The sequence below is a fragment of the Callithrix jacchus genome, chromosome 16 (genome assembly GCF_049354715.1).
Source record: "Callithrix jacchus isolate 240 chromosome 16, calJac240_pri, whole genome shotgun sequence".
NCBI lineage: Eukaryota > Metazoa > Chordata > Mammalia > Primates > Cebidae > Callithrix > Callithrix jacchus.
This window is the reverse complement of record NC_133517.1, coordinates 92,386,052-92,409,146: the sequence shown is the minus strand read 5'-3', so window position 1 is coordinate 92,409,146 and position 23,095 is coordinate 92,386,052. Positions and strand designations below refer to the sequence as shown.

General features: G+C 35.3%; 1 protein-coding gene across 3 annotated transcripts in view; it reads right to left on the bottom strand.

The window, feature by feature from the left end:
- Window positions 1–23,095, bottom strand: part of LRP12 (LDL receptor related protein 12) — a 96,602-nt gene that overhangs the window by 71,996 nt on the left and 1,511 nt on the right. The window lies entirely within an intron of this gene.

Genomic DNA, 23,095 nt, shown 5'->3' with positions numbered 1-23,095 from the left:
TACAGATACGCAACAGGAAAAGAATCAATATATATCACATAAACCACAGAGGTTTCTAACCTCTTACAGCAGGGCTTCTCAAACTTGAATGTAAAATAAATCACAGGGGATCTTGTTAAAATGAAGATTCCAATTTGGTATGTGGCATAGGGCCTGAGATTCTGAATTTCTAACCAGATACCAGACAGGACAAATGTAGCTGGTTCTACAACAGCACTTTGAATAGCAAGGATCTAGAGGTCATAAATGAGCTTTTAGACATCTAGAATCACACAACATTATGGAAAAAATCTTCTCTGAATGTGCATAGGGGGATTGTTTTCTGAGGAAAGGACCTACAGTTCTTATATTCTCAGGTGTAGGGATGAGAGTAGGGGACAAGACAGTGAGAGAATTCTCAGAAGAGACGAGAAAGACACAAATCGGCTCCGCATAGCTAACTGAAAAATAAATAAATAAAACTATCGTTATAAAAAAAAGAAAAATTAGGCTGGGGGCAGTGGCGCACACCTGCAATCCCAGTACTCTGGGAGGCAAAGGTGGGCAGATCATTTGAAGTCAGGAGTTTGAGACCAGCCTTGCCAACATGGTAAAAACCTGTCTTTACCAAAAAAAATCCAAAAACAAACGAGCATGATGGTGTAGGCCTGTAGTCCCAACTACTCTGGAGACTGAGACAGAAGAATCACTTGAACCTGGGAGGCAGAGGTTTCAGTGAGCTGAGATCATGCTACTGCACTCCAGTCTGGGTGACAGAGCAAGACTCCGTTAAAAAACAAAAACAAAAACAAAACAAAGACAATTATTCATAGATGTATTGCACACAAATTATAATTTAGAAGACTAAACTGAAGAGTCTTTAAAATATAGAATAAAAAGATAAAAATATAAAAACCTAAGAGATAAAAAAGAGCTAGGTACTTCTATTAAGTATTAAGCAATACAATATTCACTTAATAGAAGTTCTAAATGAAGGAAACTTACAGGACAAAAGGAATTTAAAACACATATACAAGTGTCGACATATATATGTGCACATACCCATAATAAATACACATATGTACATATATTCACACAACTAGACATACACACATATAAGTATTTTAGAAGAGTATCAGTATGTCCAGATAAAATGGTCTGCCAAATAGCAAACATTAATAATGACTGACGATACACAACAAACACACACTTGTGAAAATTGTAAACTCCAAATAGAAAAAGGAAATTACAAGCTTCTCAAAGGACAACTCTTGGTATAAGAACCAGAACGGTTAACTTAAAAGTTACAAGATAATAAAATAACATACACAGAATTCCGGATGAAAATATTGGAGCCTGGAATTTCACAACCAGCCAAACCACTACTAAAGTGTGAGGGCAAAATAAAAAAAACAGTTTTAGCTGTATACCCGTAAGAATATATAGAGCCCATACATGTGTCTTGGTTGTGGGGGGAAGAAGGGAAAGACAGAGGGAGAGAGAGACAGAGAAAAAGAGAGAGAGAACACAGCGAAATAAACTTCAGCCTGATTAAAGACTTCAAGAAAAACGGCAGGTCACTAACTCGTTGGCACTGTCATGGTGGGTATGCTGAAGACAATGGGCCTCAAGGGATTGGCTGTACTCAAGAGTCCATAAGAGAGGGTGAGAATATGGTACACAAAGATTCTTGATGGTCTTGACCAAATCCCTGAAAATGCAGAACATAGAAAGTATACAGAACAGACTGTAAGTGAGAAGCTAGCTATGGTTAAAGTAGAATCAGACGTTAAAAAATCAGAATACCAACCTCAAGGTGGTCAAGTAGAAGAGGTGATTCCTCAGACTGAAAATTAACTAAGTCTGGTGAGAAAAATGCAGTGAAAACCATGGGACCCATTAAGAGAAGAGTGTCCCGCCAATCAGTGGAAATGGCCAATATAATTACTAAATGACTTTGGTGGGTTGATGGGAAACTGATTTAATTAAGTAGTCTGTTATACTAAGAGTATATCCATATTACTGACATATTATAATCAAGAAAAGTGATATTCAACATATTTAGGAGACTTGCTAAAATAAATGATTATAATAACATAGTCTTGTGAATCAATTTTTAATTTGTAAAGCATTCACACAAATTATTTGAGAGATGTTATTTCTTTGAACAAAGAGGATGTGGGAAGATCTGACAATTAGAAAAATTACTACAGATCTTCAATAAAGAGGCCATAATCAAAAAGTGGAGTTTCTTTAGTACTATCTTCAATACATCATCACTTAATTTTTTTATTGTCCCAAAGAAGAAAAGGCTCTTAATTATTATTGTCTAAACAAAGTTACAGATCACTGTTTGTAGTATTTTCAAACATAAAATAGCATAAGTGACTGGTGACAAAATGTAAAATTATGGTTAACCTCCTTGGCTGTGATTTTACGTATGTAAAGTAATATTTAAACATATAATTATATACTGATTACAAAATCCATAATAAATGTCATTTTATTTAAAAAAAAGAAAAGAAAAATGACAGGACAAAAAAACAGCAGTATGAGAGCAGGAAAATTAAAGGCAATTACAAATAAAAACAAGTTCTATCCACTCTTGCGACTTCTATTCAACACTGTACTAGTGGTTTTGCTCAGAACAATTAGGCAAGGAAAAAAGGCCATTTAGATTGGAAGGGTATATTAGTCCATTTTCATGATGTTGATAAAGATACACCTGAGACTGGGAAGAAAAAGAGGCTTAACTGGACTTAGTCCACAAGGCTGGGAGACCTCATAATCATGGCAGGAGGTGAAAGGCACTTCTTATATGGTGGTGGCAAGAAGAAATGAGGAAGAAGCGAAAGCAGAAACCCCTGATAAACACATCAGAAGTTTATCATATTCTCAGGTATAGGGAGACTTATTCACTATCACGAAAACAGCACAGGAAAGATCGGCCCCCATGATTGAATTACATCCCCCAGGTCCCTCCCAAAACACAGAGGAATTCTGGGAGATTCAACTTGAGATTTAGTGGGGACACAGCCAAACCAAGTCACAAGGGAAGAAGTAAAACCACCTCTATTTGCATATGATACAATTTTGTCTCTGAAAAATCCTAAGGTATTCACAGAAACAAAAACTTATTACAGCTGGTAAGTTCAAGAAGGTCACAGGATACAAGAAAACATATATTCCTATGCACTAACAATGACAATCTGAAAACTAAAAAAAAAAAAAAAAAATCCACTTAACAATAGCATGAAAAGGAATAACAGTTTCAGAGGGTAAGTTTTGCACTTCTTTTTCTAAAGAACAATTGTGCCTCAAAGAATACCATTAAGAAAGTAAAAGGACAAACTACAAAACAGGATAAAATACTTGAAAATCATATATCAGATAATGGGGTTAATAACCACAATGTTTAAAGAACTATTACAACTCAACAATAAAGACAGATACTTTAATCAACTAAGAAATGGGCAAAGGATTTGAATAAATATTTCTTCAGAGTATAAACACAAAAGGCCAATAAACATTTTGCACTTCTTTTGTTAAAGAAGTACAAAACATACATTCTGAAACTACAAAACATTATTCTGAAAGAGATTAAAATCTACATGAAGACATATCCCATGTTCATCAATCAGAAAGACTAAGATTGGTAAAACAGAAATTCTTTAAAACTGTGTTCTAAGGATTCCACGCAATCTCTATCAAAATCCCAGCTGCCTTCCCTTGAGCCTAGAAATTGATAAACTAATTTTAAAATTCATATGAAAATTTAAGAAATCCAGAATAGCTAAAACAATCTTGAAAAATGAAAACAAATTAGAATACTTATACTTTCTGATTTCAAAACTTACTCCAGAGTGACATTAATGAAGGCAGTGTGTTACTGGCAAAGGATAGACAACATAGGTCAATAAAATACAGATCTGAGAGGTAAACTCTCATAATTTCAGCCAGTTGGTTTTCAACAAGGGTGCCAAGAAGATTAAATGGGAGAAAGACTAGTCTTTTCAACAAATAATGCTGGAACAAAGGAAGCCATGTGCAAAAGAATGAATTTGACCCCTACCTCACATCATATACAAAAAAACAGGTCAAAATACAGATCAGAAACTGAAATATAACAGCTAAATTATAAAACTCTTACAGGGAAAAAAACACACCAAAGTAAACCCCTATGACCTTGGGGTAGCAAATGACTTCTTAGACGTAGTATCAAAAGCACAAGTAACAAAAACTAGGCAAACTGGACTCTCTTAAAATTTAAAACACTTGTGCCTCCAAGAATACCATTAAGAAAGTAAAAGGACAAACTACAAACAGGATAAAATACCTGAAAATCATGTATCAGATAACAGGGTTAATAACCACAATGTTTGAAGAACTCTTACAACTCAACAACAAATACAGATACTTTAACCAATTAAGAAATGGGCAAAGGATTTGAATAGATATTGCTTCAGAGTATAAACACAAAAGGCCAATAAACATATAAGAAGAATCTCAACATCATTACTCATCAGGGAAATAAAAATAAAAACAACTCTGACATACCACTTTACACTGATTGAAAGAGCTGTAATAAATAAGACAGACAATAAAGTGTTTGCAATCATGTGGACAGAATGGAACCCTCACACACTGCTAGTGGGAATGTAAAATAGTGCTGCCCTTCGGAAAAGAGTTTGGAGTTCCTCAAAAAGGTAAACATAGAATTACTTTATGAGTTGGTAATTCTACCCCCCGTATATACCCAAGAGAATTGAAACTATGTGTTCACACAAAAATTTGCACACAAATAATCACAGCATTATTCGTAATAGTCTCAGTGCAAATTATCCAAATGTCAACTGATGAACAGATACACAAAGTGGAATATCCGTACAACAGAATATTATTTAGCCAGAAAAAGGAATAACATACTGAGCCATGTTACAAATCATGCTAGGACATGAATAAACCATGAAAATATTATGCTAGGTGAAAGAAGTCAGACGCAAAAGACCAAATAGCATATGATTTCATTTATATAAATGCCCAGAAAAGGCGAATCCATAGTGATAGAAAGTTGATTTGTAGTTTCCAGGGGCTAGAGGGTAGAAAGAAGAGGTAGTAATTGTTAATAGGTACAGTTTCCTTTTGGGCCAATGCAAATATTTTGGAATTAGATAGTGGTGACAGTTGTGTAGCTCTGTGAATATGCTAAAAACTGAACTGTATACTTTAAAAGGTTGAAGTTCATCATATAAAATTTTTTTTTTTTAAAAAACAAACAATATACTAAAACCAAGTGGTTTATCCTCAGAATAAAAGGCTAGTTATATATTTGAAAAAAATCAATCAGTGTAATCCATTATACTAACAGTCAAAACAGAAAAATCACATAATGACATGAGTAGATACAGAAAAGGAATTTTTCAAAATACAACATCGATTCTTATTAAAACTCTTAGCAAACTAGAAATACAAAAGAACATCTGCAACTTGGTAAAAAGGCATCTACAAAAACCTTACAGCTAATATACTTAATGGTGGAATCTGAAATACTTTCCCCTCATGATGGAAAACAAGGCAAGCATTCTCACCACTCCTACTCTACAACTAAAAGTCTTAGCCAATGCAATAAGGCAAGAAAATAAATAAAAGATATATAGTTGAGAAAGACAAAAATAATACAGTCCATATTCACAGATGACATAATTATGTAGAAAATTTGACAGCAATCTATACAAATACTCCTAGAACTAATAAATGAGTTTAGATACAAGGTCAACACAAAAATCAATCATATTTCATATCCATTTAAAAAAAACAAAAATCAAAATTTAAAAGCAGTATTATTTTCTATAGCTCCCCTCAAATGAAATATGTATAAATGTAACAAAACATACAAAGGATCTATGTGTTGACAACTACAAAACACTAATAGAAAAAATCAAATTTACAAAACCTAATTTAACAGAGCAACTCTGCATTCATGGATTAGAAAACTCATAGTAAAGATGTCAATTCTTCCTAAAGTGATCTATAAATTTAACATAATGTCCATCAAAAGCCCTGCAGGATATTTTGTACATAAAGGCAAGCTGATTCTAAAATGCATATGGAAGAGAAATTAGAATAGTTAATTTTTACAAAAAATAAAACTGAAAGGACTGCATGCACTACCCAATTTTAAGACTTATGATAAAGCTACTGTAATTAAAACAGTGTGATAATAACAAAATGATACACACAGAAAAATGGAACAGATTATAATCCAGAAATAGACCCATGCAAATATGACCACTTGATCTTTGATAAACGTGTAAAGGCAGCTCAACAGGAAAGACTAATCTTTTCAACAAATGGTGTTGGAACAACTGGTGGTTATCCATATGCAAAAACTGACCCTCTTCATTAAATTTATCTTTTAGAAGATAAATTATAATGAATTTTAGATCTAAATTGTAACATAAAACTCTAAAACTTTTAGAAAAAAAATAAGAAGAAAACCTTTGTGATCTGGGATTAGGTAAAGAGCTTTTAGAAATGACACAAAAAATAACTCGTAAAACAAAAAAACTGACAAATTCAACATCAAACTTACAAACTTTTCCTTTGCAAATGCCACTGTCTAGAGAATAAAAAAGACAAGCTACAGATTCAGAGGGAAAAAAATATATACAAGAACTCCCAAAACTCAACAGCAAAAAAACAACCAACCCAATTAAAAATGAGTAACAAACTTGAACATTTAACACAAGATGGCAAAAAAGCATATGAGAAGATGTCCAATATCATTAGCCATTAAAAAAATACAAATGCAAACCAGACAAGCTACCACTATTTCCCTTCTAGAATGCAAAAATAAAAATATTAACAATACCAAGTACTGACAAAGATGCAGACAAGTGAAACGCTCTCATGCTGCTAGTCAGAATGGAAACTGATATAGTCACTTTGGAAAACATTTTGGTAGTTTCTTATCAAGTTAAGAGTGTATGTCTAACTTAAGACCCAGCAATTCTTCTCCTAAGTATTTACCCTAAAGCAGGGGTCTCCAACCCATGGCCTGCAGACCAGTAATGGTCCATGGCCTGTTAGGAACTGGGCAAGCACAGCAGGAGGTAAGTGGGGGGTGAGTGAGCATTACCATCCGATAAGGTCTGGACATGTCTCCCACCCAAAAATCTCATCTTGAATTATAATCCCCATAATCTTTATAAGCCCCATGTGTCAAGGGAGAGATGAGGTGGAGGTAACTGAATCATGGGGGTGGTTTCCCCCATGCTGTTCTCATGATAGTGAGTTCTCATGAAATCTGATGGTTTTAAAAAAAAAAAAAAAAAAAAAAAAGAAATCTGATGGTTTATAATTGTTTAGTAGTTCCTCCTGTGTTCATTCTTCTTCCTGTCGCCTTGTGAAGGAGGTGCCTTGCTTCCCTTTCACCTTCCACCATGACTGTAAGTTTCCTGAGGCCTTCCCAGACACGCTGAACTGTGAGTCAACTAAACTTCTTTCATTTATAAATGAGTTGGTCTCAGGCAGTTCTTTACAGCAGTGTGAAAACAGACTAATGAACCACCTGAGGCCCACCTCCTGTCAGATTAGTGGCAGACTGCAAACCCTACTGTAAACTGTACATGCAAGGGATCTTGGTTGGGTGTTCCTTATGAGAATCTAATGCCTGATGATCTGAGGTGGAACAATTTCATCCAAAACCATCCTCCCTTCCCACCAGGTCTGCAGAAAAATTGTCTTCCACAAAACTGGTACCTGGAGTCAAAAAGGTTGGGGACTGTTGCCCTAGAGAAATAAAAAAACTTTGTCCACACAAAAAGCTGTACTGGCTATTTGTAGAAGCTTTATGTATAATAACCAAAAATGGAAAACAATGGAAATAGCTTTCAATAGGTGAAGTGATAAACCATGGTATATCCATACAATGGCAAGAATAAACTACTGATTGTTGCAACAGTGTGGATGAATCTCCAAGATATTATGCTGAGTAAAAGCAGTCAGTCTCAAATGATTATATGTTGGACAATTCCATTTACATGACATTCTTAAAAAGACAAAACTATGGTTAGGAACATCTCAGTGGCTATCACTGATTATGGGTGAGGACTGTAAAGGAAGAGCAGGTGGGAGTTTTCTGAGGTGATGGACTGTTCTACACCCTGATTTTAGTGGCAGCTACACGAATGTGTACCTGTGTTAATAGTCATATAACTGCATTAGAAGAAGAGTTCGTTTTACTGCATAATGTCTAAAACAGAATTTAAAAATAAACAGCCAACTAACAAAAAATATCAAGAAAATAAACAGTGAAAGGAAATTAATAAAATAGAAAACAAGGAAAGCAGTACAGCATAAAACCAAGAGCTGGTTCTTTGAGAAGAACACCTAAAATAAAGAAACCTTTGATAAGTCTGCTCACAAAAAGAATGACAGACAAGAGAAGCAGATGGGTATTAGGAATGACTATGGTGATATAATCACAGATAGAAACTATCTTAAAAATAATATTATTTAGAACTTTAAAGCAAATATGGAAATACAGGTACAATAATGTTCTAGGAAAATGTAAGTTAATATAAATTAGCAAAACTGACTCAAGGATGACAGAATTGAAAATTAAAGAGTTATTTCCCCAAAGGCATTATGCACATATGCTTTGAAAGTAGAGTTCTAATAACCTTTAAGAAACATAATTTCTATTTTCGTAGCTAGCCCTCTATTTAGATCATGGAATAAACGAATAAATAAAATAATAAAATAAATAAAAAGCAGAGATAAATCATGTATTCTAATTTTTTTTAACCCACCCACATACAAGCAATCAAATCAAACACTCAGACTCTTATTCTTACATGGTGGAAAAAGATAATGTGAAGCTGAATCGTATACAAATGTAACTTATGCAATTTCTTAATACTCCTTTGTATTTTTCAAATGGCTCCTAACTTTGGTGTAGTGATCTAGGCCAGCAGCACCGATAGTTGTAGGTTCTCCTTAATCTGTCACCCTTTGTACTTGGGCAAATACTTTTATATACAAGTAATCAAGTTAGTAACACTACTAGGTCATAGTTTAGATAGCACTGGTGCTATATTTCAGTAAACTTTATATCTACTACTTTCTGAGCAAATTAGTTTGGTCTTAAAAGTGTCATCCACACAAATTCGATGTACTCAACTGACAGAATACAGGAGTCCTATCCCCTGACTTTAGCTCAATTCTCATTTAGCATCTCCATTTTACCTCCCATACATCTCCTGCCTTCAGATGTGAGTTCCACTTCTCAGGGAACTGTTCCATCTCCACTGAGGTCTCTTACTGGCTTACTCAATCCCAAGGCCCATGTGTAAGAAGGGATCTACTTCTTACAGGCTCATCTGTATTATCTTGCTTAGTGAAATAAAGTTTAAACACACTAGGAATGAAAACATTTCTCCCCTCAGCATTTATTAGCACAAAATGCTAATTTTTGCTTTCCTATTACAGTACCTATACAGTTCATAAATAATCACTTATCTTCCCTTTTCTAATCTTAAAAGGCAAAATAATAACTGGAACACTAGAATCTCTTATATTGCTCTTAAACACTAAAATTAACAAAAAAAGATTTTAAGTACATCTAAAATAAAGATTAGCAGATATGAAAATCAAGCAGAAGGAAGGGGAGGTTAGGTTACACAAGGGAAGAAAATAAAAGGGGTAGAGAGTAGAAGAAAGCTGAGACTGACAATATACTGATGTCATAAATATAAATGCAAAGTATAAAAAAATCAGTAAATGTATTCTGGCAGATTAAAATATTTCAGTAGTAAGTTGATATGGCCTATGAATGAATGCAAAAGTGATTCAAGATTAGGAATCACACAAATGTAATTTACTCTACATATAGATAAATAAATTTATTTATTCAACAAGTATTGTCTGGCATTATACTAAATATGTTTTACATATAACTTTAATCATGTGGCAATTGCAAAAATGGAAAACAATGTCACTATTCTCACAAAATTTTTTTGTGTTGGAAAATATAATTGTCATTTTACATATTTTTATTTACCATGTTATTTATGGTAATATGTAATAGGTTTCTTATTGTCATTTTAAATGGATTAATATTTTAATAATTCCTCAATTTTAATTCCTAATATTCTTAAAAGCATATGTAGCTCCTACATTAAAACCATTTTTTGGATTCCTCAATAACTGCAGAGTCCTGCAATCTGAAAGTTTGGAAACTGCTGCAAAACAGAATTACCTTATGCTAATACACCATAATTTATTCACCTATTCTATTGCTGATGGAGATAGGGGTTGTTTCTAGTTTGGGACGATAACAAATAAGAACACTATGAATATTCTTGTACATGTCTTTTGGCAGGCATTATGTGCCTCTTGGGTTCATATCTAAGGGCCGAATCGCTGGGCCACAGGACATGTTTACATACAGCTTTTAATAGACACTGTTTTCTAATGTGGAAATGTGGTTAGTTGAATTGAGATGGGCTCTAAGTATAAAATTTACACTGGATTTCGAAGACTGAGCATAAAAAACATAACGCGGAGTTTCTCATTAATAATTACTTTCTACTGATTACATGTTTAAATGATAGCATTTTAGATATATTCATTTTAGAATATTAACATTACTTTCACCTGTTATTTTTTTTAAAATGTGGTTAATAGAAAATTCAAAACTACATATATAATTTACACTTGAGGCTGTCATTATATATCTGAGATGCTTCTAAGGACACTTAGTTTTGAGGAAGACTTCCCAAAGGAGGTAGCAGTGGGAGGAAAATTGAAGGAAAGCAGGAGTTAGCATAGTGATGAACAAAGTAGTGGAGGAAGAAATAAGGCAGGAAGAAGAAACAGTGTACATAAAGGCTGGGAGTTGGCCACGTGCAGTGGCTCAAACCTGTAATCCTAGCACTTTGGGAGGCCAAAGCAGGTGGATCACCTGAAGTTGAGAGTGCAAGACCAGCCTAACCAACATGGAGAAACCCCATCTCTATTAAAAAATACAAAATCAGCCAGGGATGGTGGCACATGCCTGGAAACCCAGTTACTTGGGAGGCTGAGGCAGGAGAATTGCTTGAACACAGGAGACAGAGGTCGCAGTGAGCCGTGATCGCACCACTGCACTCCAGTCTGGGCAACAAGGGTGAAACACCGTCTCAAAAAAAAAAAAAAAATTAAAGTAAATAAATAAAGGCTGGAAGTCACAAGTACTGCAGGATCATGGTGTGGAAGAGGAAGAAGGGCAGGGGTGAAGGGGAGTGACCAAGATGAGGCAGAAAGATAAAAAATAGCCAGATCCCCTGCCCTTAGTGATCATTTCTGCATGCAGAGCACAGAGAAGGAAGCCAGATTTGCCAGTGCCCTGACCACAAGCCAACAGCACCTCCAGTGTGACTAGCACACAGTCACCAGCAGGGAGCCCCTGACACCCTGCCTAGCTGTGTTGCCTCCACCACTGTGGTGAACATCCACAAGGAGGCAGGCACTCTGGCTCCACTAGCACACTGCCGTAACTGCTGCAAATTGGTCCCCCCAATCCAGCACAATGGATTGAAGAGCCAGAGAACAAAGTTGGGGCCCAATTCAAGCCCCTCAGAGTTAGAGCATGCATTCCAGGAGTTGGAAGCTGAGCACTGGTCCCCTAAAATCTTCTAGAAATGAAGCCAGTCAGCTGAATCCACCTTACATTACCAACACTCATAGTTATCAAAGGGGATAAAGGGGCGGGGGGGAATCCAAAGATCAGCAACCTCAAAGACTGAGGGTAGATAGGCCCACAAGATAAGTAAGAATCAATACAAGAACCCCGAAAACTCAAAAAGCCAGAGTGCCTTTTTCCCTCCAAATGACGGCATCACCTCTCCAGCAAGGGTTCTGAACTGAGCTAAGATGACTGAATGACAGAAATAGAAACCAGAATATGAATAGTAACAAAGATCAACTAGACTATAGGAGTATGTTGAAACTCAACCCAAAGAAGCTAAAAATCTTGACAAAACAATTCAGGAGCTGACAGACAAAACAGCCACTACAGAAAAGAATGAAACCAACTGAAAGAGCTGAAAAACACACTTTAAGAATTTCATAATGCAATTACATTAACAGAACAGACCAAGCAGAGGAAAGAATCTCAGAGCTTGAAGACTGGCTTTCTGAAACAAAACAGTCAGAAAAGAATGAAGAGGAACAAACAAAACCTCTGAGAAATAAGGGATTATATAAAGTGATCAAATGTACAACTCATTGGTGTCTCTGAAAGAGATGGGGAAAATAGAACCAACTTGGAAAACATATTTCAGGGTATCATCCATGAGAACTTCCCCAACCTAGCTGGAGAGGCCAACATTCAAATTCAGAAAATGCAGAGAACCCAAGTAATACATTTCACAAGATTATCCCCAAGACACATAATCATCAGATTCTCCAAGATCGAAATGAAAGAAAAAGTGTTAAAGGTAGCTAGAGAGAAAAGGCAGGTCACCTACAAAGGGAAGCACATCAGATTAACAGCACACCTCTCAGTAGGAATTCTATAAGCCAGAAGAGATTGGGGGCCAGTATTCAAAATTCTTAAAGAAATTCCAACCAAGAATTTCCTATCTTGCCAAAGTTTCATAAGCAAAAGAGAAAAAAAATCCTTTTCAAACAAGCAAATGCTGAAGGAATTCATTACCACCGGATCTGCTGTGTAAGAGCTCCTGAATGAAGCAATAAACATGGGAAGCAAAGACCATTAGCAGCCACTACAAAAACACACTGGAGTACATAGAGCAACAGCATAAACAAGTCTGCAAAATAACCAGGAAACATCATGATGGAAGGATCAAATCCATACATATTAATACTAAGCTTGAATGGAAATGGGATAAACGCCCAAAGTAAAGGACACAGAATGGCAAGCTGGATAAGGACGCAAGACCCATTGGTATGCTATCTTCAAAAGACTCATCTCACATCCAGTGTCACTCATAGACTTAAAATAAAGAGATAGAGAAAAATCTACCAAGAAAATGGAAAAAAGAAAAAAGCAGGGGTTGCAATCCTAGTTTCAGACAAAATTTAAACCAAGTCAGAGCAAAAAAGATAAAGAAGAACATTATATAATGGTAAAGGGTTCAATTCAACAAGATTTATTTTAAATATATAGGCACTCAACACAGGAGCACCCAGATTCATAAAGCAAGTTCTTAGAGACCTTCAAAGAGACTTAGACTCCCACATAATAGAGGGAGACTTTAACACCTCACTCACAGTATCAGATTCAGACAGAAAATTAACATAGATATTCAAGACCTGAATTCAGACTAGATCAAATAGACCTGACAGATATCTACAAAACGCTCCACCCCAAACAACAGAATACACGTTCTTCTCATTACCAGATGGCACGTACTCTAAAGTTGATTACATAATCATATGCAAAACACTCCTCAGCAAATATAAAGGAATTGAAATCATAAAAAACAATCTCTTGAACCACAGCACAATCAAATTAGGAATCAAGACTAAGAAACTCACTCAAAACCAGTTACATGAAAATGGAATAATCTGCTCCTGAATGACTTTTGAGTAAATAATAAAATTCAGGAAGAAATCAAGAAGTTCTTGGAAACCAATGAGAACAAAGACAGAACATACCTGAATCTGAGATACAGCTAAGGCAGTATTAAAAGGGAAATTTATAGCACTAAATACCCACATCAGAAAGTTAGAAAGTTCTCAAATGAACAACTTAACATCATAACTAAAAGAACTAGAGAACCAAGATCAAACAAATCCCAAAGCTAGTAAAGACAAGAAATAACCAAAATCAGAGATGAACTGAAGGAGACGGAGATGCAAAAATCATTCAAAAGATCAACAAATCCAGGAGCTGGTTTTCTGAAAAAAATAATAAAATAGACCACTAGCTAGACTAATGAAGAAGAAAAGAGAGAAAATTCAAATAAGCACAATCAGAAACAACAAAGGGGATACCGCCACTGACCCCACAGAAATACAATCATCAGAGAATACTACAAACACCTGTATGAATATAAACTAGAAAATGTAGAATAAATGGATAAATTACTAGACACATACATCCCCCAAGACTAAACCAGGAAAAAAACTGAATCCCTGAACAGGCCAATAACAAACTCTGAAATTAAGTCAGTAATAAATAGCCTACCAACCAAAAAAAGTCCAGATGGATTCACAGCTGAATTCTACCAGATGTACAAAGAAGAGTTGGTATTGTTCCTGCTGTAACTGTACTAAAATTGAGAAGAAGCTCCCTCCTAACTTATTCTATGAGGCCAGCATCATGAAACAACAACAAAAACAAAAAACAAAAAAACTTCTTGGCAACAAAAGAAAACTTCAGGCCAATATTCTTGATGAACACTGATGCAAAAACTCTCAACGAAATACTGGCAAACTGAATCCAAAAGCGCATCAAAAAGCTTATCCACTAATCAAGTAGGCTTTATCACCCTTGGGATGTATTGATTCAACATATGCAAATTAATAAATGTGATTCACGGCATAAAGAGAGCTAAAGACAAAAACCGCATGATTATCTTGACAGATGCGGAAAGGGCTTTTGATAAAAGTTAACACCCCTTCATATTAAAAACTCTCAGTAAACTAGTTATTAAGAAATATACCTGAAAATAGTAAGAGCCATCTATGACAAACCCACAACCAACATCATAATGAATGGGGAAAGTTGGAAGCATTCCCCTTGAAAACCGACAGAAGACAAGGATGCCTTCTCACCACTGCTATTCAACATAGCATTGGAAGTCCCAGTTGGGACAATCAAGAAAAAGAAAGAAATACAGGGCATCCAAATAAGAAGACAGGATATCAAATTATCCCTGTTTGTAGATGACATGATCCTATATCTAGAAAAACCCATAGTCTCAGCCCACAAGCTTCTTAAGCTGGTAAGCAACTTCAGCAAAGTCACAGGATACAAAATCAATGTGCAAATATCACTAATACTCCTATACCCCAACACGAGTCAAGCTGAAAGCCAAATCAAGAATGTAATTCCATTCACAACTGCCACAAAAATAATAAAATACCCAGAAATATAGCTCACCAGGGAAGTGAAAGATCTCTAGAAGGAGAACTACAAAACCATGCTTCAAAAAAATCAGATGACACAAACAAATAGAAAAACATTCCATGTTCACGGATAGGAAGAATCAATATTGTTAAAATGGCCATAGTGCCCAAAGCAATTTACAGATTCAATGCTCTTCCTATTAAACTACCACTGACATTCTTCACAGAACTAGAAGAAACTATTTTAAAATTCACACGGAACCAAAAAAGAGCCCAAATAGCCAAGATAATCCTAAGTGAACAGACAAAGCTGGAGGCATCATGCTACCCAACTTCAAACTATATTGCAGGTCTACAGTAACCAAAACTGCATGGTAGTAATACAAAAACAGATACATAGACCAATGGAACACAACTGAGAACCTAGAAATAAGGTGGCACACCTACAACTATCTGATCTTCAACAAACTTGACAAAAATGAGCCATGGTAAAAGGATTCCCTATTCAATAAATGGTGCTGTGGTAACTGGCTAGCCATATTCAGAGAATTGAAGCTGGACCCCTTCATTACACCATAGGCAAAAATTAACTTAAGATGGATTGAAGACTTAAATGTAAAACCCAAAACTATAAAAATCCTGGAAGACAAGCTAGGCAATACCATTCTAGACATAGAAAGAGGTAAAGATCTCAGGACAAAAATGCCAAAAGCAATTGCAACAAATGCAAAAACTGACAAATGAAATCTAATTAAACTGAAGAGTTTCTCTCCAGTAAAAGAAACTGTCAACAGAGTGAATAGGCAACTGACAGAAGGGAGAAAATTTTTGCAAACTATGCATCTGACAATTAGGTATAATTTGCAAACTATCCAGCATGTATAAAGAACTAATCTAACATCCAGCATCTTTAAAGGACTTAAATTTATAAGAAAAAAGAAAAAACAATAAAAAGTAGGCAAAGGACATGAATGCTTTTTAAAAAAGATATACATATAGCCAACAATCATATGAAAAACAGCTCAACATCACCAATCATTAGAGAAATGCAAATCAAAATCACAATGAGATACCATCTCATACCACTCAGAATAGCTAATTATTAAAAAGTCAAAAAAAAAAAACCAAAAACAGATGCTGACGATGCTGTGGTGAAAAAGGAAGGCTTGCACACTGTTGGCAGAAGTGTAAATTAGTTCAACCATTGTGGAAGACAATGTGGCGATTCCTCAAAGACCTAAAAACAGATATATCATTGACCCAGCAAACCCATTAGTGGGAATATACCCAAAGGAATATAAATTGCTCTATTATAAAGACACACGCACATGTTATGTGTATTGCAGCACTAGTCACAAAAGCAAAGACATGGAATCAACGTAAATGCCCATCAATGACAGTCTGGGTAAAGCAAATGTGCATATATACCATGAAATACTATGTAGCCATAAAAAAGAACAAGATCACGTCCTTTAAGCAACATGGGTGGAGCTGGAGGCCATTATCCTTAGCAAACAAATGCAGGAACAGAAAACCAAATACTGCATGTTCTTACTTGTAAGTGGGAGCTAAAAGATGAAAGGAGAATGATAGAGGGAGGGGAACAACACACACTGGGGCCTATCAGAAGGTAGAGGATGAGACAAAGGACAGGATCAGAAAAAATAAATACTGGGTACTAGGCTGAATACCTAGGTGATGAAATAATCTATACAACAAACTCCCATGACACAAGTTTACTAATATAACAAACCTGCACATGTACCTCTGAACTTAAAAAAAGAAACTAGCCAGATCATGAAAGCTATAATGAGTTAAATTTATATTTTTAAAATAGGGAATTACTGTTGAGTTTTAAGCAAGAAAGTTACATGATTAGATGTGTACTCACTCTGGCTAATGCTAGGTGTGGTATGACTGAATCAGGACAAGACTAGAGCCAAGACTAGTTGGGGGCTGTGACAATGATATAAACAAAAAAAGAAGAAAGAAAGGGGCCTCTACACAAAGGGCATAGCAATAGAGAGACGTGAATCTTAGGCAAAACTACTATTCTCAAAGCTTCAGTTTTTTCTAATAATACCTACCTCAAACAGTAATTTTGAGAATTAATTGTGGCATTTTTTTGTATAAGTATTCTGTATTCTCTTAGAAAAACTTTTACAGGCAATAATTTCAAGAAACAATTCTACTTCAAAATATATCAGATACAAAGATTATTATCATGTTTTCTCCAATATACGTAAAAGATGCCTTAACTATTAATGAAATGAAGTCAGATTATGAAAGGTTTACTCTTTTCCTTATATTTGAAAAGGTAAGTTCCAACTACTAAATATCCTATTGTGCTACATTTAATCCTAATATTGAAAGATTGGTACTATTTTAATTTCTCTAAAAACTAAAATGTAAATGAATTAAAGGTAGATATCAAGTTAGTCTCATTCAATGACAAAACATGAGCAAAAAAACAATTTCACATCTTCACCAAACATACCAGCAGGTCAATGAGTTATTAAATATTTAAGAGGAAAATTAAAAAACTGTTCTGTCAGTTTTATTTACTTTGAAGTTTTGGGACCTACTAAAGTTATATTTTCTGTAAAAAAGCTATACAATCCCCACCCACCCAAAAAATATAAAAGCTTGATTTTTCAAAATCTCTTCTTAAATTCACCAATCTTTCAATACATTCTTGACTCTTATAGACAATCTGACTTCTAAAGCAATCTTTGTTGATAACTTAGTAGAAAGCATTTAACTTAGGCAAAAAAGTAATGGAAATCCAGCTTTTGCCCCACCCTTTGCTTCTTGCCTAAAATATACTTAAAACACTGTAAAACGTTATGTTCTATACTTATTTCATTGACAAAATGACTGCCCTCAGAACTGAGTTCTCCACAGAACCCTTCTTAAAGTTCCTCCCCTTATAATTTAAGCCCATCTCTTCCTATCATCTGTTGTATAACCATTCACAATATGTCTGTCTTCTTGCATAGTGTTCGTGGTCTTCTCTAGTCTACATTACATAACAGAAATCTAACTTGCTAAGGGTCCAAACTGTTCTATTGAATTGAGGGAACAAAAATCACCCTCAACTTTTCATTCCTACTCTTCATTGATGACCTCATGTCATATTACTTTGAGAAAATAAGAACAATCAGATGTAATGTCCACCTTCCCACCCCAAAACCTACAGACCTAAATAGACTTGCATCAGTATTTTCTTCTTTTCCTCTTAGTGCAAGAGAGGAAAAATCCCCTTTTCTCTATCAATAGGGCAATTCACACACCTTTATCTCCACTACTCCCTTGGTCCAAGCTCCTGTTATCTCTCACCTGGATTACAGCCAAAATCTCTTAACTGATCATCCCATCTCTATGGTTTCCCACTTCACAACAATATTCAACGCAGTAACAAAAGTGACTGCTTCAAAACATAAATCACATTGTCACTTAAACCCCTTGAATAGTTGTACTTAAAATAAAACCAAATACTTTATCATGGATTCTAAAGCCCAGAGTTTCTAAGTATCACTCTAATCTTACCCTGTTGCTCTCCCTTATAACCATTATGTTCCAGTTACAGTGATTTTATTAATTTACCTGAACATACCAGCTCTTTCTTGATCCTGGGCCTTTCATGCATTGTTCCCATATCCAAAGCTCTCTTATCCAGCCACAACATAGTTAGCTATCCTCTAGGTCTCATGAAGGTCCCTTCATCAAAAAGTCTTCCCCTAATTACTCTGTGCCTGTTACTCACTATTATCTCTGCTGTGTTTGTTTCTGTGAGAGCACTTATTACAATATATTCATTAGACTATAAGCTCCATGAGAGCAAAAACCATGTGCCTCAGGTTGTATGTAATATAATGCCAGATATAAGCAAGGGCTCAATAAATATTTGCTAAATGAACTGAGTGAAGAGACAGCCAGGGTTAGGCTGCAATCCTGACTCTACTACTTCATAGTGGTCTGACTTCAGTTAAGCCACAGTATCTCTGAGCTTTGACTTTCTCTTCCATAAAAGAAAAGAAAGAGTACGTATCTGATAGGACTGTCAATAAGACCTACTAAAGATTAACTGGCAATAAATAAAGACTAATCATCAATTTTTCAATATAAGTATTAAGTACTTGTAACTAAATAAAACCTATTAAACATAATGTTAGTTTCCTTCCTTCCCTTCTGTAACTTAGTGAGAATTCCCTAAGCTAATAAAGTATTAAAACTATATATTTATACATACTTAAAAAGAAGAAACTCTGATGACATGTATTTGAATAGATACACAGATAATTTGTATTGCAGGATCTAATTCTAAATTTTAGAAAATGGCAATAAATAATATACATCTATTATTTAACTCTCTTATAAAGGGGGGAGGAGTGATGATAAGGAAAACAGAAGAAAAACAGAAAAGAAAGGTAACCTTAGAAATCAGAGATCATCAACTTCAATTCCTAAATTTAGAACTACCTTCCTTTACTTAAAAAAACTTGCAGCAAGAACAGAATATCTATTCTAAACTTCTGAAGTAAAAATATTCTCTATTTACCTAAATCTATATAATTCTCACTTAAATTTCTTGTATATTTTTACTTATCTTTCACCCCTTAAATTCTAGTATCATTGGTAAAATGTAAAAAAAAAAAAAAAAAGCAAAAAACTAACCTCTCATATCAGAAACACACAGGCCCTTTTGTTCCCTTAATATTTTAATAAGCTTTAAATTTTCTAACTACAAAAGTAAATCTTAACGTTTTAACTGCTGCTCACTTTTCAGGCTAACATACCTTTTATGTTCTTCAAAAAAAATTTTACTTTCTAGGAACCTTATAAATCATTTACCACACATCCTTCAAATCTCCTTCATACTCTTATGTGGAATACAGCTAACAGTGCTTGTTTAATACTTTCTGCCTGATAACCACCTAGAATTTGTGGTATGTGCTGCCTACGTTCATATTCTCCCAAGGATATGGATATAATTTAGATTCTGAACTCAAGGAAGGGTTTATGTTAAGCAATTAGTTCAATTTTATTCAACATATTTTATGTAATCAAGCTTGACTTTTTAAGAAGTAATTGGTATCTGGTTTAGACTTTTCCCTCATGTTCGAGTTACTTCTATAACCTTTCTAAAATTGGAATTTCTTGTCTACCCTTAAACTAGTTATTAAGCGCTATTGAATGTTCCATCAAATTAATGGGAAAAGCTTCATCCATTAGATGTACGCAAGAATAAAAAGATCATTTTATGCTACCACAACATCTAGAATAGTACTGTGCACAGTAAGACTCCTGACTAATAAGCTGAAAGCCAGTTTAAGAATGAATTTTATCACAAGTCAATCAGTATATGCAAGGAACAGTTGTTACTGCTACGAAATGCTCTGGCAGCAAGCAACCAAAAATAACCATTTGCAACTCTTCAAGGTTATTGTAAAATGATATACAAACACAACAACAAACATTCTAAATTACTATTTTTTGTTTTTGAGACAGAGTTTTGCTCTTGTTGCCCAGGCTGGAGTGCAATGGCATAATCTCAGCTCACTACAACCTCCGCCTCCGAGGTTCAAGCAATTCTCCTGCCTGAGCCTCCCAAGTAGCTAGGATTATAGGCATGCACCACCACACTCAGCTAATTTTCATATTTTTAGTAGAGATAGGGTTTCACCATGTTGGCCAGGCTGGTCTCAAACTCCTCACCTCAGGTGATCCACCCGCCTTGGCCTCCCCAAGTGCTGGGATTACAGGTGTGAGCCACTGCACCCAGTTTCTAAATTACATTTTAAGGCTTCATTTTGGGTAATGTTTTTCAAGCTAGGGACTGCAATTTATTATCCAAAATAAATTTAATGGGTCTAGACCAGCAAACGATGAAGGGAAGGGTGAGAAAGAGGAGGAATAAATAGAAAACATCTTAGTGCACAGGTAATGAGGTTACGTACGTATTTCATTAACTTTTTTCTCCATGTACATAGTACCCTAAGCAATGTGTATTTTAAAGGTGGGTTTGAGTAAAAGTTAGAAAACACTAATGTGGGAGACAAACAGAAGTAGAAAGGATAAAGCAATGTAACCATCAGGGTTACCAAATTGTGGTTTAGGAGGTGAGCAAGACTGACAGCTTCTATTGACTAGGAGAGAGGTTTTGGAAACTCCCATAGATTTGTAAAAGCCAGATGTCCCTATGTGAAAAATAACAAAGTACTTTCTTTTCTTATAGTAAGCCTAGGACAATGAGCAGAAAAGCTTCTGGTTGCCACCACTGATGTTTTTATTCCTTCAAACTTCCCAAAGTGGAAGAGGTCAACCTTTACTCTCTCGTCCTAACTCTTGGGCACATTTAATGCAGTTAAGACACAGTAGCCCCTTGAAAGATAATTACTGGTCCTTGAACAACTACTTCTAAAAAACATTAACTGTATTCTAGATTACAATTTAGAGTTTCAGGTCACACTCTGGCATTCAGAAAAGTTAATTTAGAAGTATAACAGTCATACATCAGAGCCCACTAAATCATCTGGAGAGTAGTACCAAAATAAACAACAAAAAATTTTTTTTAAATATATGAAATGTTTCAAAAATCCGAAGCATACCTTAGAGTCATCTTGTTTTGAAAAGTCACTCTGAAGAACTAACATTGGAATTCTCTAAATCTTGGCCAATCAATCTGCTTTTCTTTGTTAACAGTGATTCTGAATATTCAGTGTCATTAATGTAGCTGATTATTTTTGAAGTCATTTAAAACGCATACACTTTTTACTGTATAGGGGAGAGTTTCATAAATTACAGCTAGTATCTGTTCTAAGAGGCTCAAGGCGATAGCTATTTCTCAGGATGTATCCACTACCCATTACAACTACTATATATTCTAAGTTACCCAAATCCCACTATTATTACAGAACCACATCCCCCCATACTATTGTTACAGCCCTTTTTCACTATTATAAATCCACATATGGTTAGAGACAGAAGAGGACAAAAAACATGCAGCTATAAAGAGAATTTCCCAGTTGCAAGGTGAAGGGTTCCCTTTAATCTCTTCTGATATAGTTTAATGTTCTGCCTGGTTCACTACCTCCTTTTTTCTTACACTTTGAAACTTGCTGTGGCTTGAGACATCAACCTTTGGCATAATCACCTGCTGGTTTTATAATCCGAGCGCACACTGTTGGAAAAAGGAGTTTTAGTCTTTGCTTACTAACAATTCTTCATGCTTACTAACAATTCTTCACTGAACACAAATTCCAAAAAGATAAAACTTTGATACGCACCTACCAGGAAGTCACTTTGTGTACAAGGGGTTCACAGCCTCTTATCCCTCGAGGCAAAAGACTTGTGGTTCAAACACTGATGACACAGGTATTAATGAAAGAGACCATTTATTTATCTATTCTGATCAAACATCCCAGAAATTCAATTCTTACTGTAGTAGAGGACAAAGCTGGACAACCCTAATCACTCTAAATTAAAGATACTTCTCAATTTCTTCTCTCTCCTGGGCCATTACACCAAACCGAGAGCAGAACTATACCCACCTTCAGGCCAGACGAAACAACGTAATAGCTTATTGATCTCTGGTGTAGACCCAAACCCACAAGTCATCAGGCAAGCAGGGATCACAGCCAGTTGACGAGGCTAACAATCAAAAGTAATGCACTGGTTTTGGTCCCACACAAGCACACCTTTGGCAATTGCCCGATCAAAAATGGACCAAACCACTATCTTCACCAAAACAAACAAAAATAATACTAACCAGGTACGGGAGCAATACACCCTGAATTGTACCAAAAGACCACTATTTCTTGGCTGTTGGTAAATGACCAATTATACTCATTAATTCTTCATTTAGTGACACTTGCCAGGTTTTAAAAGCCACCATCACATTCAATTCCGTAGATAAATGCATTCAAGAGATAATATTTGCCGACAAATTGCCTGTTGACCAAACCTCACCACCACCACCACCATTATACTAATTAAATCAGTGTTTGTGGCAAATGATGTAGGCTTTTTATAA